The 14,472-nt window shown below is 46.6% G+C and overlaps 1 long non-coding RNA gene across 1 annotated transcript in view; it reads left to right on the plus strand.

Moving 5' to 3' along the window:
• LOC118985526 (uncharacterized) overlaps window positions 1-10,116 on the plus strand; it is a 15,230-nt gene extending 5,114 nt beyond the window's left edge. The window contains exon 3 of the long non-coding RNA XR_005066137.1: window positions 10,106-10,116. This is a non-coding gene — a long non-coding RNA (uncharacterized LOC118985526). The remainder of the gene's footprint in view (window positions 1-10,105) is intronic.
• Window positions 10,117-14,472: the final 4,356 nt, after the last annotated feature.

A 14,472-nucleotide genomic window follows, 5' to 3' on the forward strand; every position in this document is an offset into this window, starting at 1 on the left:
AGTTTTGGACACCGAGACTTGAATTTTATAAAACTCACGTGTTGCTAAATATCGTTCTTCTTTACATTTTACAAACGTAAAAACTCGTCCCGCGCCGGCGGGGTGGCCCCGTTGGTGGCGGTGTCGTCCCACGCACCGAGAGGCTGCGTTCTCACCCCTCCAGGCAGGTCCCTAAGTTGGGGGTTCCATCCCGGGTAGGGGCACCTGGGGCTACGGAGGCAACCTGTCGATGTTTCTCTTTCACATCGGTGTTCATCTCTCCCTCCCTCTCTCCCTCCCTCCCTCTCTCCCTCCCCGTCTCTCTAGAATCAATAAACATATCCTTGGGTGAGGATTTTAAAAATAACAATGAGAAAGAAAATTAAAATGTAAAAACCATTCCTAGTGAGTGGAAACAAGCCACGGGTCGACTTAGGGTGGCTGACCTCTGTTTTAGGGGATTTGTAAGGGATTTGTTTTTCCAGATTTTGAACTTCCTAAATTTTTGATCTGTCAGAGAACCGGTTTGCAAGTTTACCTCCAATCTCAGATTTGCTTCCATATTTGTGTAAAAAAATAGAAAGACAGACAGACAGAAAGAAAGAAAGAAGGAAGAGAGGGAGGGAGGGAGGAAGGGAGGGAGGGAGGAAGGAAGGAAAGAAAAGAGAAAAGAGAAAAGAAAAGAAAAGAAAAGAAAAGAAAAGAAAAGAAAAGAAAAGAAAAGAAAAGAAAAGAAAGAAAAGAAAAGAAAAGAAAAGAAAAGAAAAGAAAAGAAAAGAAAAGAAGAAAAGAGCCCTGGTGTCTGCAGCTTAGTGGATTGACCCCGGCCTGCAAGCTGAGAGGTCTCAGGTTCAGTTGCCTCCCGGTCAGGGCACATGCCTGGGTTTCGGACCAGGTCTCCAGGTGGGGCTATGCAGCGGATGTTTCACAAGAAGACAGAGTTGTGCCCCAGCCTTATCCCTGCATCCTCCTAAGAGTGGGGGTAGGTGGGGGGATGGTAGATCCTCTGGGGCCTCAAGTCCAGGTGCTGTTGAAAGTACCAGTGGACAGCATCCTATTATAACCCAAGTTCTAAAGCTGCCTAACCTTATCTTTATTTTACATGATACAAAGATACAAAGGCATGATATATAGTTATAGACACACATGTATTATACAGGGCACAAATAACACCCCTTTTAATACAAAATCTTTTATTACAAAGCCATAAGCATGTAACTGTCATATAACAATATCTCACTCAAGCATGCCATGTGACATTTTAGGTAAAATGTTCCGATTAAAATAAATTATTACACCCATATTATTATTCTACCAACCACATTCAAGTGGCGTTACTTCTGCTGGACCCAGTGTATGTCCTTGCAAATGTGTGTGTATGTGTGTGTGTGTATCTTTCTAAGGCTGAAGCATGGCTTCAGAACCAGCATATTTTGGCCTCCATGGGCATATTATGAATTCATATACTTCATGAAGAGTTGGGAGTGACTTCCCCCCTTCCATCCCATCCCCTAATTATTACCAAAGGATGAAAATTGTTTGAGGCAGAGAGCCCTGACAGAAAAGCAAACTTCAAATGCTGCTCAGATTTTCCCCCACGGATTTAAAAGGTAAGCAATTTTTTTTCCAGCCAGTCTTAACACCCTTCCCTAGGATTTGGAAGTAAACTGAGAAAATGAGTGTATTTCCTGTCAGAAAGAGAAATCCTTTTGCAAGTCAGATGGGATTTGCAGTGTTTGCTGTCCACAGAATTGAGGGCCTAATCTAATTGTCGGTAAAAATACCATTAAATATAACTTTTGATGACAGATCACTGTGCAACTTTGGTTATCTCTTGTCAGATCACTTGCACAGATCTCTTGCACAGATCACTGTGCAACTTTGGTTATCTATTGCATTGCCACAATAAAACTGTAACAGTGCAAAGTTGTAATGGTGGGAAATTGTAACCCACACTGCCACTGTTTTGACATTGTTTCTGTAAGTACGGATAACAGCATGTTTGAATAAGAATCCTCGACACTAACCTCCAAAAAATACAGAACCTGACCTTCAGGCATCCCAACTCCAGGAAATTTGCTGACCTTCAACCGCAGCACCAGGATGACGTGAAGCCAGGATGACTAAACCAGGGTGATGCACACGGGACCATCGCTTGTCTTCTGGGAATGGACCATGTTCGTCTGCACGTACAAAACTTTTCAATCACCTTCTTTGATCTCTTCCTCCTTAGGAAAAACATCTGCCTTCACTGAGAGACGGAGATGGGCAGGGAGAGGTGAGTCCCCCATCTTCCCAGGAGATGGGCTTTGGGACCTGAGTCTCCCATCTTCCACGTGACCAGCATCTGAAAATAAAACACTTTCCTTTACATGAGCAGCTGCCTCTTGAGTATTGGCTTCCGGAGTGGCGGGCAGCTGGACCTGCCTTCGGTTACAAAATGCCTTTCGTTCCCAACTTCTTTAAGCAAAGAGGTTTCTCAGTGCTCACAGCCAGTGGTGTGCTGGTAAATATTTATTTAACATTAGGTGGTATGTGTGAGGGGGTGAGAGGGTCAGGAACTGCTCATTTGTGCCATTTGCCAATTTCTGTGGTGTAAATACTCCCACCATGGTGGATTTCAACACGATGTTACTGAACTTGGAGTTGGTTGGAGATGAGCAGTATTTTATTTTTAACCCTCACGCAAAGACATGCTTATTGATTTTTTTTTAAAGAGAAAGAGAAACATCAGTCAGTTGCCTCTCACACACACCCTGACTGGGGATTGAACCCCAAACCCAGGTATGTGTGCTGATCAGGAATATAACCCATAACCTATGGGACCAACCAACCGAGCCACTGGCTAGGGCGAGATAAGCAGTATGTGTACCACACGGACACAAAAGATGCAAATAATATCAAGAACATAGGTAACAGTAAAATACAGGGAACTAAGTAGGACGTGATGCATTTTGAGTGTTTATTTTCTTTGTTTTCTATACAGTTTATTTAATTCGAAGTTAACTTTTAGTAACAGTTATGTTTAACTACCACCCATGAAATGCTCAACGCTTACACGGGTACAAGTCGGTTTCATCGTACCACGGCTCAGCAGCTGTACAAGTTTGGAATAAAATTACTGCTAAAACAATTTCCTTCTAGCACAAACAATATTCACCCAGCAATATGTGAACTAGTTGGGGAGGGAAATTACCCAGTTTTACTTTTTCTGCTCAACAATTATTCATCAAAGTCTGCAGGACTGGTTTCAGGAGCACGTCCATACATCATGTTACACACTTTAAAGATGCGTAGTTTATTTCATGTCAGTTGTGTCTCAATAAAGACTTTACAAATTTTGATGGGACATTAAAAATTGTGATGTGTTTCCACTGTTTTGATCAATTGCATTTTCATGATAACTGTAATGAGAGGAAAAAATTAATACCTAGCCTTATGGTTCTCGAAGGTAAAACAATGATCCAATATTCATATATATTTTTAGGCAGAGAAATATGATAGCTATCAATAAGCCACGTAAGCATAAAAAATACATATGGTAAAATTTTGTGGGGGAATATGGAGTGGAAATTTCAGTTCGAGTAGAAAAAGGAATGATGTAAGATTTCTGATGGTTAGAGAAGAGCCTGTTCATGTATTTTTAAAATGGGTGGTTTTAAGTATCAAATTGCCTGGATGTTTAATTAACTGGCTACATTGAAAAGAATAATGTAACTTTATTTTTCAGTGTATGACTTTACAATGTGCCAGAAGTCACAACAGTTGTAACTATATAAACTTTTGATGAAGGTTAGCTGTCGACTAAAAAGTGTGCCAGGAAGTACACTGTTTTCAATAATCATTTAGAGAGCACACTAGCAAAACACAAAACAGATCGAAGACTGCCAGTTGGGAAAGTGAGTGGAAGCTCTTCTATAAAACTATGCCAACCCCCTGAAATTAGGAAATGAACTTACCTTTCTCCAAGGTCTGAGAGTCTCTCTGTTGTGCAGTATGTTTGAATACAGTTATCTGTGGATCTGTGGGGTTCGAAGCTGTGCTTGTCGGATTGAGGACAAAGGGTACATGGATGGTCAGACTTTTGTAGTGTATGTCTCTATGTAAATTTTTCTGGGGCAAGAAACTTCAGATTCTCTCTTTAGATCCCCCGAAAAGTTACGACCCCCCCAAGAGTTAAAAACAATGTGACCAGACCCTGAGGCCCTTTAAAAAGTTCTAATGGATCGCGGTTTGATTCCCAGTCAGGGCACATTCCTGGGTTGCAGGCCAGTTCCCGGCAGGGGCCATTTCCTAGCAGGGGATGCACGAGAAGCAACCATACATTGATGTTTCTCTTCCTCTACTTCCCTTCCCCTCTAAAAATAAATTTAAAAAAAAGTTCTAATGGGCTCTTCTCTGGCGCCCAGGAAACAAAATGCAGTAGGTGATCTTTTGTAGAACTGAACTGAAGTCCCAGTTCCCTACCTGAGACTGAAGAAAAGAAAAAAAATAAAAAGAAAAAAAGAGAGAGAGAGAGAGAGACCAAAAAGCTAACCAAGCCAACAAACAAAACCCATACAACTTTTAGGGGTAAGAAGTTCTTGATTAGCCCTGGCCAAGTAGCTCAGTTGGTTAGAGCATCATCTTGAAGTGTTAAGGTTGCAGGTTCAATCCCCAGTCAGGGCACATACAAGAATCAACCAGCGAAAGCATACATAAGGGGAACAACAAATCATTCTCTCTCTCTCTCTCAAATCAATTTTAAAAAATTTGAAAGGAGTCCTTGATTAAAATCCTGGTTCCAGCACTTGCCAGTTAAGAAAGTTTGAGAGTCACTTTGTACCTCGGTAAAATGGGGCTAAAAGACCTACCTCTTGGGTTCATTAGGAGGATGGAATGAGGTGAAGGCCAGGTTCATTGTGCATGCCCTTCATGTTGGTTTTCCCACCCTTTCTTACTTTCTACCCCTGAGATGGAGTAAGTCTGGGGGAATGTTCTCCCCAGCTTCCTTTCAAGCACAGAAGTGATTTAGGGAGTCAACAGGTACCTGCCCCACACACAGCTCAAAAGAGGAGCAGAGACCCAGCCTCTGACAGGGGCGAGGCCGCCCCTTCCCCTCTGCCCAGGCTCCCAGACCCGCATTACCTGAGGCTGGGTACACAGCAGGAGCATCCAGAGACAAGAAGCTACAACAACCCTGCCCCTAATGGTCTGGCTCTAATGCCGCCTCCTCTTGGAAGCCTTCTGAAATCCCTCCCCCTCTATCTAGGTCTCCTCTCGCTTCCCTGAGACCTCTAGTACTCCATCTGTCCCTCTCCTCGGGCACACGTTCCTTTCTCGCTGTCAGCCACAGAGGTTTAGAGCATAGGCTTCAGGGTCAGAGAGCCCTGGGGCAGGACACTTTAACCTCTCCGTGCCTCAGTTTCCTCATTTGGCACTTGGGAGCCATTACAGTTGTTATACAGGATCCGGCAGAAGTAATGCCGTTGAGTGTGGTTGGTAGGGTACGTGAACATCTCTCCAGAGGTGAACAGAGAGCTGACATTTCACCTAAAATATCATATGGTGTGCGTGAGTGTGATACTGTTATGTTACAGGATTACATACTTACAATTTTGTAATAAAAGATTTTTATGTAACAAAGCAGGGGCATTATTTGCGCCGGGCCAGGTATGTCGTGAGTGTGGAGAGTGCGATGCTCAGCACAGTGCCTACCAGGTACATGTGTCCCTTTTTATCAGCCCACAGCCCCCCTCTGGGTCTGGAATTACCTCCCTCCTCACAGCCCCCCACTCCCCCCGCCCCACAGCAAACAACAGGTAATCATGTCACTATTTTTAGAACAGCTGGGAGAATGGGCGTGAGGCCCTTTCCCAGAAGGGCACCAGCCCTCTACAGCCTTCCTCCACATGCAAATCCCTCTCCAGGCCCAGATAATGAAAGCCTGGGATATCCAGCCGCTGCCTTGCATAACTGCAGGAACTGGGAAAGGCCCTCCCAAACCTTTCAGCCTCAGAGATAGACAAACCCATAGCAAGATATGCAAACCGAGGCCCACAAAGTGAGTCAGCATCCACCGGAGGGATTTCAAAGAATTCCAGAAATAACCCTCACCCCTTCCAATCACTCTTTTCAACCTTGCTTTGCTGTTGTATTTGTTGTGGAAGTTTTTCTTTTCTTTTTTTTTTTTGATAGAACACTTTTCTTACTTGACAACATGTACCGATCCTCTTACTTAGGCGTCACCCGTCTCCCTACCAGATGTGAGCTCCGTGAAGGCAGGGACATAGTCTTGTTCCCAGATGAACCCCCAGCGCCTGCTCGAGTGTTTGCTGGACAGACAACTGGATGAACTCCACTGGGATGTTCGTCCTCAGACGCAAGCAGAGAAATGCTTTTATGTGGTCGTTTATCCAATAAACCCCTGCGGGACACCTTCTCTGTGAGAGGCCCTTTGAAAAGTCCTGGTGAATGAGACACCAGCCTTGTTCGGAAACAGCTTCCTGATTAGTGAGTGGCAGGCACCAGGGGCTAAGGCCCTGCTGTGCGCCACGCTCCGGCCCGGCAGCCTCTGTGGATCTGCTCTGTGTTACAGCAGCTCCTGCGATCGCAAGGAGCCATGTCCCGCTCAGAGCTCTTTAAGAAAAAAGTCCCAGAGGGAAGCCAGGGCTGGTATCACTGAAAGAGGAAAAGACGCCAGAGTTCGGGCTGCCTGTCACTACCAAACTCAATAAGCAGAGACAGGGATCAAATCTTTACGGGCGCTTTATTCAGATGGCCGGCGATCTGAGAAGATGGCAGGTTCACACCCTAACAGACCATCCTGTCTTTTCTTTCCAGGCTTTTATAGCAGGGAATAAACAAGGTGTGGTGAGGGGTTTTGAAATTCAGGGAGTTAATTGGATTAAAAAAAACAACTCCACATCCTCCCCTGGGAGGTGGTCTTAAACTGTGTCCTGGGCGGTGGTCATCTCACCCCGGACTACAATGGCTCAGATATCACCTTGAATTGCTTGCGGTCCTCCTGGGGCACAAAGGTGGAACTGCTTATGGTCTCCTGGAGTCAGGGTGGGTCACATCTTCAGTTCCCGGAACAAATCTTTTACGTGCATTGATTACTAAGCTTATTAGCTATTACTTAAAATAAAATTTTCCTACTCATAAGTCCCCTGTCATTAGTACAACCTGTGTAGAGTTGAGGAAAGTAAAGCTCAGGGGTGGGGGGGAGTGAGCTGTCAGGGTTACAAAGTTTCATCTAAACCCCATCCCTAGGTTTCTAGCCCCGGGCTCTTTCCATAGACTCTCCTGTGCCTTTGAGTCCGTGGCAGAGACCATCGTTCGTCTGAGCAGCATAGGGCCCTGGGAATCACGTGCCGTAACACCTAGGGCCAGAGTACAGCACACAGAGCAGGACACTTTGAACTTCAGCCCGTGGCCTCACTTCACCAACCATTCTCTGAGCCTTCCCTGCCCCCCAGCTTGCCCCGCTCCTTGGAGGTCCTTTTCCCAGCCTCCATCCGACATCTGGTCCAGGTGCAGCTAGTGCGATTATTTTCTAGGTGCCACGGAACTCAGAACGCACTCTTTGCAGACAGCAAACACACGGTTGGAGCAACAGACAGACAACGGAGTGCTGGGGTAAAGAAACTCTGCTGAAGCCCGGCCGGGCTGCATTTATGACAGGGGCCATTCACATCTGGGCCCCACGTTCTCTCCTCTGAGAAATGAGGATGATCATGTGATGAGACAAGGGCTGTTACAAACGCCGTCTCCTTCTCCCGGCGCGTCCTTGCCCTGGCCAACTTCTCTCGTGTTTCAGGCTACTTCCACTGAGAGGCCTTCCCCTGCTGCCAAACTGTGTCTCTGCCCGTATTCTCTTACACGGCTCCCTTCCTAGCATGCACTACCATTTACGTCAATGCGATTATTTGCTTTCTTGCTTTATTGTGTATCTCCTTGGCTCCATCAGAGGCTGCCTGAGGGCAAGGACTGTGTCTGTTTTCTATGCCCAGAGACTGCCACAGTGCCCCCTATCCAGTGAGCACTTAAAAAATACTTGTTGGAAGAGTGAATGAAGCTGTCCCTCTCTTTCCATCCCTCCCACCTACTCTCACTGCCCTGCCCAGGGGGGTTGTAAGGTGAAAATGAACTGTCAGCTGGAAATTCCTGGGCAAGCATTGATGGCTGGAGCCTCGGCACCTCCCTCCGTTCATGCAGGTCCTGCCACCGTGGCCTCCTTGCCATCCCTCCAATAAGCCAATCTCACTCCTGCCTCAGGGCTTTGCACTTGTGGTCCCTTTCTCTGAAAGTTCTTCCCAGGTTTTCAGTGGGCTCCATCCTTCACGTCAATCGGATCTCTGCGTATAACGCCATCTCTCCAGGGAGGTCTTTGCTGGTTGCAGTCTCTGAAACAATCCCTCTCCCCAACCTTGTTCTCTGCCCCTCCTCCCCTCACTTTCCTTCGCAGCACTTCTCACTGCTTGATGTTCGATTTTAAAATTTGGTTGACTTGTGTATCATCTGTGTCCCCCGTGAGGATATAAACTCCACGATGTCAGAGTTTTTCTTTTATTCACTTTCTTTGTGTCTATCTGTACCACCCAGACCAGTTCCTGGGAAATGTGCAATGAATATCAAATGAACGATTGACTGAATGGTAATGAAAAGGAGGCGAAGAAAAGAGTTTTTCTTCTTAAAATAAAGCCCTGAATCCTTCACAGTCAGAGCAAGGAATACTTTCTACGTAGACCAACCTCACTCCAGCTGTGAACTGAGCCACTTCCTTCTCTGAGCCTCAGTTTCCTCACCTGCTAAGTGGGAATATTGTATCCACGATGCACAGGCATGTTTTAGAAATTATACAAGCATTAAATGAGATCATGTACGTGTCTGGCACATAGCAGGTGCTCAGTAAACACTCTTCCCCAAACACAGAGGCACATACAGCCTTTAAAACAGCCTGGGTAATAAAGGGTCCTCAGTCGGGGGGAGCACACAGGCAGGCCACGAGCCCTCTCTCTCCTCCCTCTCCAGTTTCTGTCTACGAGAGGAACTCGCTGGCCAGCGGCCAGGATGGTCACTGATGCAGAGAGCAGGCAGCCAAATGCTCACCTCCCACGTGGAGTTTCCAAAAAGTGTGACGTGGAGTTTAGTTTAGAGCCTGTCCCTGAGACACGTGCCTCCCTGCAGTGTTTTCACAAAGTGTTCCTTGAAAGGGACCGTGTCAGCAGGGCTCTATGGCAGCTTAGAGGAGAGAGAAGGGAGGAAGGTGGGGAGTCGGAGAACCCTGGGGTTGGGGTGGGGTGAGGAAGAGGGCAGCACACGGATGGAGCTCCCCCCATGCACCAGGCGCTGGGCTCACGCCGACACCTACCTAGATGCTTGCCACAAACCTGCAAGATTAGGTATAGGCGCTCCCATGTTCCAAGAGAAGAAAAATAACGAATTCACTTTTAAAAATATTTTATTTATTTATCTTTAGAGGGGAAGGGAAGGAGAGAGGAAGAGAAACATCAATGTATGGTTGCTTCTCATGCATCCCCTGCTGGGAACTGGCCTGCAACCCAGGCATGTGCCCTGACTGGGAATCGAACTGGTGACCATTTAGTTCACGGGCTAGCACTCAATCCACTGAGCTACACCAGCCAGGGCCGAATTATTTAAATAGCTAATAATAATTATTTATATAATTGACTAATATTTAAACATTTAATTATATTCATTAATATACATCATTGACATTATTTATACTCAATAATTATAGTAAAAATAATTAATACCCCTAACGTTTATTTTTATTTTTAAAAAGATTTTATTTATTTATTTTTAGAGAGAGGGGAGGGGAAGGGAGGGGAAAAGGGAGGGAAAGAAATGTGGATGTGAAAGAAACGCATTGATGGGTTGCTTCGAGTACGTGCCACTACCGGGGACCAAACCCGTGACCCAGGAACGTGCCCGACAAGGGATCGAACTTGTGGCCTTTTGCTTTGTGGGAGGATGCCCAACTGACTGAGCAACGCGGGTCGGGGCACCACTGCTAACATTTACACAATGCTGACTATGTGTCAGGCAGCGGGGGAAGCGCATAGCTGACCCCCAGGGCGGTCCCTGACGTGGGTACTATTCTGACTCTCGTTTTATAGAGGAGAGACTGAGACTCATCAGAGAGATGAAGTAACTCCCCCAAGGTCACCCAGGGAGACAGCAGCAGAGCCAGGATTGGAATGCAAGCCGGGCTCCAGAGCCCTTAGACCTGCACGAGGGCATTTCCCAGGGGAATGTGGGGGTGGGTCTGAAAAGTCACCGGGGCAGTGTTTGTTCCTACTTGCTCATGGTGGGGGCCCAGGGTGGGAGTGATGTAACTGACCAAGTGATCAGAGGCACTCCCTTCCTCTGCACCCGGGGGACAGTTTGTCCCAGCTTGTGGCTGTTTGTCATTCGGCCGCTGACCTAAAGTTTAAAATTTCATTCATAAGTTTGGAACCACGAATTTGGCTGTGAGGGAAGAGCCCTTGGAGATCAGCTATTCTAGTCCACTCCCCTCATATTACAGATGAAAACAAAACAAACAAACCAGCCCCGAGGCCCGAGGAAGGGCGTGCACAGGGCAAGGCCACAGCGATTCTCTGTTAGGAGGAGCCGGTCTGAAGTCAATTACAGACCATCTTGTTCTGTACTTACCAAATATAGCCGCACCTCTGAAACACTTGGGCAGCTTTATTTATTAAATAAAAAATTTAAATCCCCACCCGAGGACTCTTGTTTCATTGTTTTTAGAGAGGGGAAGAGAGAGACAGAGAGAGAAAGGGAGAGAAACACTGATGGGTTGCCTCTCCTACACGCCCAGCTGAGGCTGACCAAGGATGGAACTGCAACCTGGGCATGCGCCCCGGTGGGGGAATGGAACCTTTGTGCCTCGGCCTACAGAGCCACACCAGCCACCAGCCAGGGCTCACTTGGGGAGCTCTCTCTCTCTTAAAAAAAAAAAAGATTTTATTTATTTATTTTTATTTTATTTTTTAAGACTTTATTTATTTTTAACCCCTGGCTGTTGTAGCTCAGTGGATTGAGCGCGGGCCTGCGAACCACACGATCGCGGTTCGATTCCCAGTCAGGGCACATGCCTGGGTTGCAGGCCAGTTCCCGGCAGGGGACTCCCTTATCTCAGGGTCTCAGGGACAAGAGGCAACCATACATTGATATTTCTCTCCTTCTCTCCTTCCCCTCTAAAGATAAATAAATAAATAAAAAATATTTTTTAAAAAAGACTATTTATTTCTAGGGAGGGGGAAAGACAGGGAGAGAGGGAAAGAAACTTCGATGTGAGACAGCAACATTGATCGGCGCCTGCCTCTCGCACGTGCAGCCCAGGCATGTGCCCTGACTGGGCATGGAACCAGGGAACGTCTTCTTTGCGGGATGACACCCAGCCACCGGGGCTGCACTGGTCAGGGTGGAGAGCTCTTTAATATACAGACCTCTGCACTCTGCTTCTGGAGACTCACAATCTGGTTTGCAACAATGTCTGGGAATCTGACTACAGGGTATTTTCCTCAGGTGATTCAGATGGAACAGGGCCACAGACCACATTTGGAAGTTTGGTCCAATGTCCCTCTTTTGTTTCGCAGTTTGGTAAAGTAAGAACCAGCACGGGACTTCCCTGAGGTCACAGGCAAGTCAGTGCAATCCTAGCTCAGGCTTTGTGGTCTGACCTCAAAACTCATTCTTCTTCAGGCTGCCTGTGGTCATATTCTTAAAACAGACCAACGAGGCCCTGTTCGGGTGTGACTCAGGTGGTTGGAGTGTTGTCCTATAAACCAAAAGGCCATGGGTTTGATTCCCAGTCAGGGCACATGCCTAGGTTGCAAGTTCTGTCCTGATCAGGGCGGATTCGAGAATGTAGGCAACCAATCGACGTTTCTCTCCCTCTCTCTCCCTCCCTTCCTTCTCCTCTCTCTAAACTCATGAGTTTATCCTCAGGTGAGGACAAAAAAAGAAAAACGGACCAAGGAGGCTGGCCAAGGCAGTTACTGTGGTTTTCCCCAGTCCCTGGTTTCCCTGTTGTACCTTAATTAAAGCCCAGGATGGTGCCCATTTCTGGGGCTAGAAATGGTGAGAATTCAAGAGCTGAAATAGGGAAAGGGAAACGGCAATAGGCTGTCCTGCTGGCCAGGAGGCGGGGCCAGGGGGTTTTCCCAGAAGTTCATTCCAGGCTCTGAGGATGATATCAGACACCAGAACCAGCTACCCAGCCTGCCCCAACGCACCCCCTCGGGCTCTGGGCTTCCTGCTTTACCCATTTCAGAAGGAGGACTATCCATTCCACGAGAAGGGGTGGGTCGGCAGAGCCTTCCCTCCGTGGGAGGAGATGGAATGGAGAGGGCCCAGCTGTGACATCAAGGGACACAGCCTCACAGCCTGAGGAAGGAATACACATTCCAGTACCTGGAAGGAAGACAATAGAAGCTGCTTTCAGGAACTAAGTTAAACCTCTCGAGCCCTTTTCCCAGCCTCTCCTCTCACCATCCCTAATCCCTCCCCCCAGACCTACTCAAGCTGAGGGCTTCACTGCCCCTTTTCACTTCCCCACTACTCCACTCATTCACTGTTTTCTCTCTCTCTCTCTCTCTCTCTCAATGGTATCTCGGTGTTTGGAGTCAGCTGTCCTGGATTTTGACACCTGTCTCAGCTACCTATGAGCTCCAAGCTAGGTAGCTTCACCTCCACCCTTTACCACTGAGCCTCACTTTGAAACTATACTTATTTTTAAAATTTTTATTTATTGATTTTTAGAGAGAGAGGAAGAGGGGAGAGAGATAGAGAGGGACATTGATTTGTTGTTCCACTTATTTACGCATTCATTTGGTGTTATCTGGCTGACACTCCTACCAACTGATAGAGCTACTCTCCCGGGGCTCAATCTCCACTTTTATGTATTTATTTTTTAATTTTACTTATTTTTAGAGAGAGAGGAAGAGAAACATCAACAGGTGGTTGCTTCTCGAGTGCCCCCTACTGGGGACTTGGCCTGCAACCCAGGCATGTGTCCTCACTGGGAATCAAACTGGTGACCCTCTGGCTCGCAGGCGGGCACTCAATCCGCCGTTGCACTTTTACAAAGGAGGATGCCCTCTATCTTCTTGGATGTGAAGGATGAAAAGATCACATAAATACTAAAACAGATGTTTTCTCCCAAACACTAGATCATGTAAATTAGGGTCCAGAGGAATCTGAATATATACAGGGTGGGCAAAAGTAAGTTTACAGTTGCCAGTAGGCAGAACACAGTCTATTCTTGTATTATTATTAATTGGTCATTGTATTATTTATCATCATTATTAACCTCTTTTGCTCACCCCAGTATTTATGAAACTGAACTGAGGCACTTAGGAGAATGGTTGAGACAGAAAGCACCCCTGAAATCTTTGGGCCTTACATGACTTCCAAACAGGAGTCCAAGGGAACTGTTCACAGTATCTCCAGGCGATAAGGGAAATCACATACTTACTCTTGATAAAGTCTCAAAGTTCTCTATTTTTGTCTGGAATCGTATCAACCCAGGTGGTAAATATGGTTTTCACGTGCTGTTCAGAGATGTTGACTGGTAGTTACATGAGTCTTTGATGCTTTTTTTTTTAAGAGAAAATAATCAGTGGAGGGTAGATTAAGTGTTGGAAAACATTAATCTTGTCTCACTGCCCATTTCATAAACAGGGAAGCCGAGGTTAAAGAAGGAAGTGGCTTGCTGGACATGCAGCTGGTAGAGCTAGCTGGAAAACCCAGTTTCCTTTCGTGGAAACAGGCACTTCCCTTCTTTCCATTCTGGAGAGAGGGAACCTATTATCAATGAAGTTGAGAGGTTTTGGACTGCCGGTGCAGTAATCGAGTGACTCATCAGCTTGTTGTTGTCCTTTCTCTGTTCTTGACTCATTCAGCAAATATTTAGACTCCGCACACTATTTGGACTCAAGAGAAAGCTGAGAGAAAACAATCATGGCAGCGAGCAGAGTCAGGATCAGCTCCCAGGTCCTTCAGGACTTCTGAACCTGTGCCCCCCACCCCCGGCCATTATAAATATATTATACGGATACACGATAAAACACCTACTATTCTGCCTTCTAACTGGGTTTTGTCTGAGGGCAGGGACTCTCTTTAGTATGAGTCCAAACCTTCCTGGCACCCAGTGGGTACAAAATCTATGCTGTGGTGTTGGCAACACCTGGATTCTAATCCTGCCTGCCACCACCTCTCACGTCTTTGACGCGCAGTACGTTGCTGTCTTTCTCTGGCCCTTAGTTTAATCGTTTACGAAACGCGATCAGCGGCAACGTCATATGTAGAAGAACTGGTAGGCTCATTTCAAGTACCCCAGACTTTGGGAGAAAGAAAACGCTAGAAAGCTTTGCTAAAGAGAAAAGTCCTCGCCCCTCGCTTCTCCTCTTCCTTCTTCCCTAGTTGCTCTTTTTCTTCAAAAGTGCCCTCTAGAGGGCACGCAAGCTCTACGGTTCTCCG

Source organism: Sturnira hondurensis, unplaced genomic scaffold (genome assembly GCF_014824575.4).
Source record: "Sturnira hondurensis isolate 20B ecotype Veracruz unplaced genomic scaffold, ASM1482457v3 Scaffold0004136, whole genome shotgun sequence".
NCBI classification, from domain to species: domain Eukaryota; kingdom Metazoa; phylum Chordata; class Mammalia; order Chiroptera; family Phyllostomidae; genus Sturnira; species Sturnira hondurensis.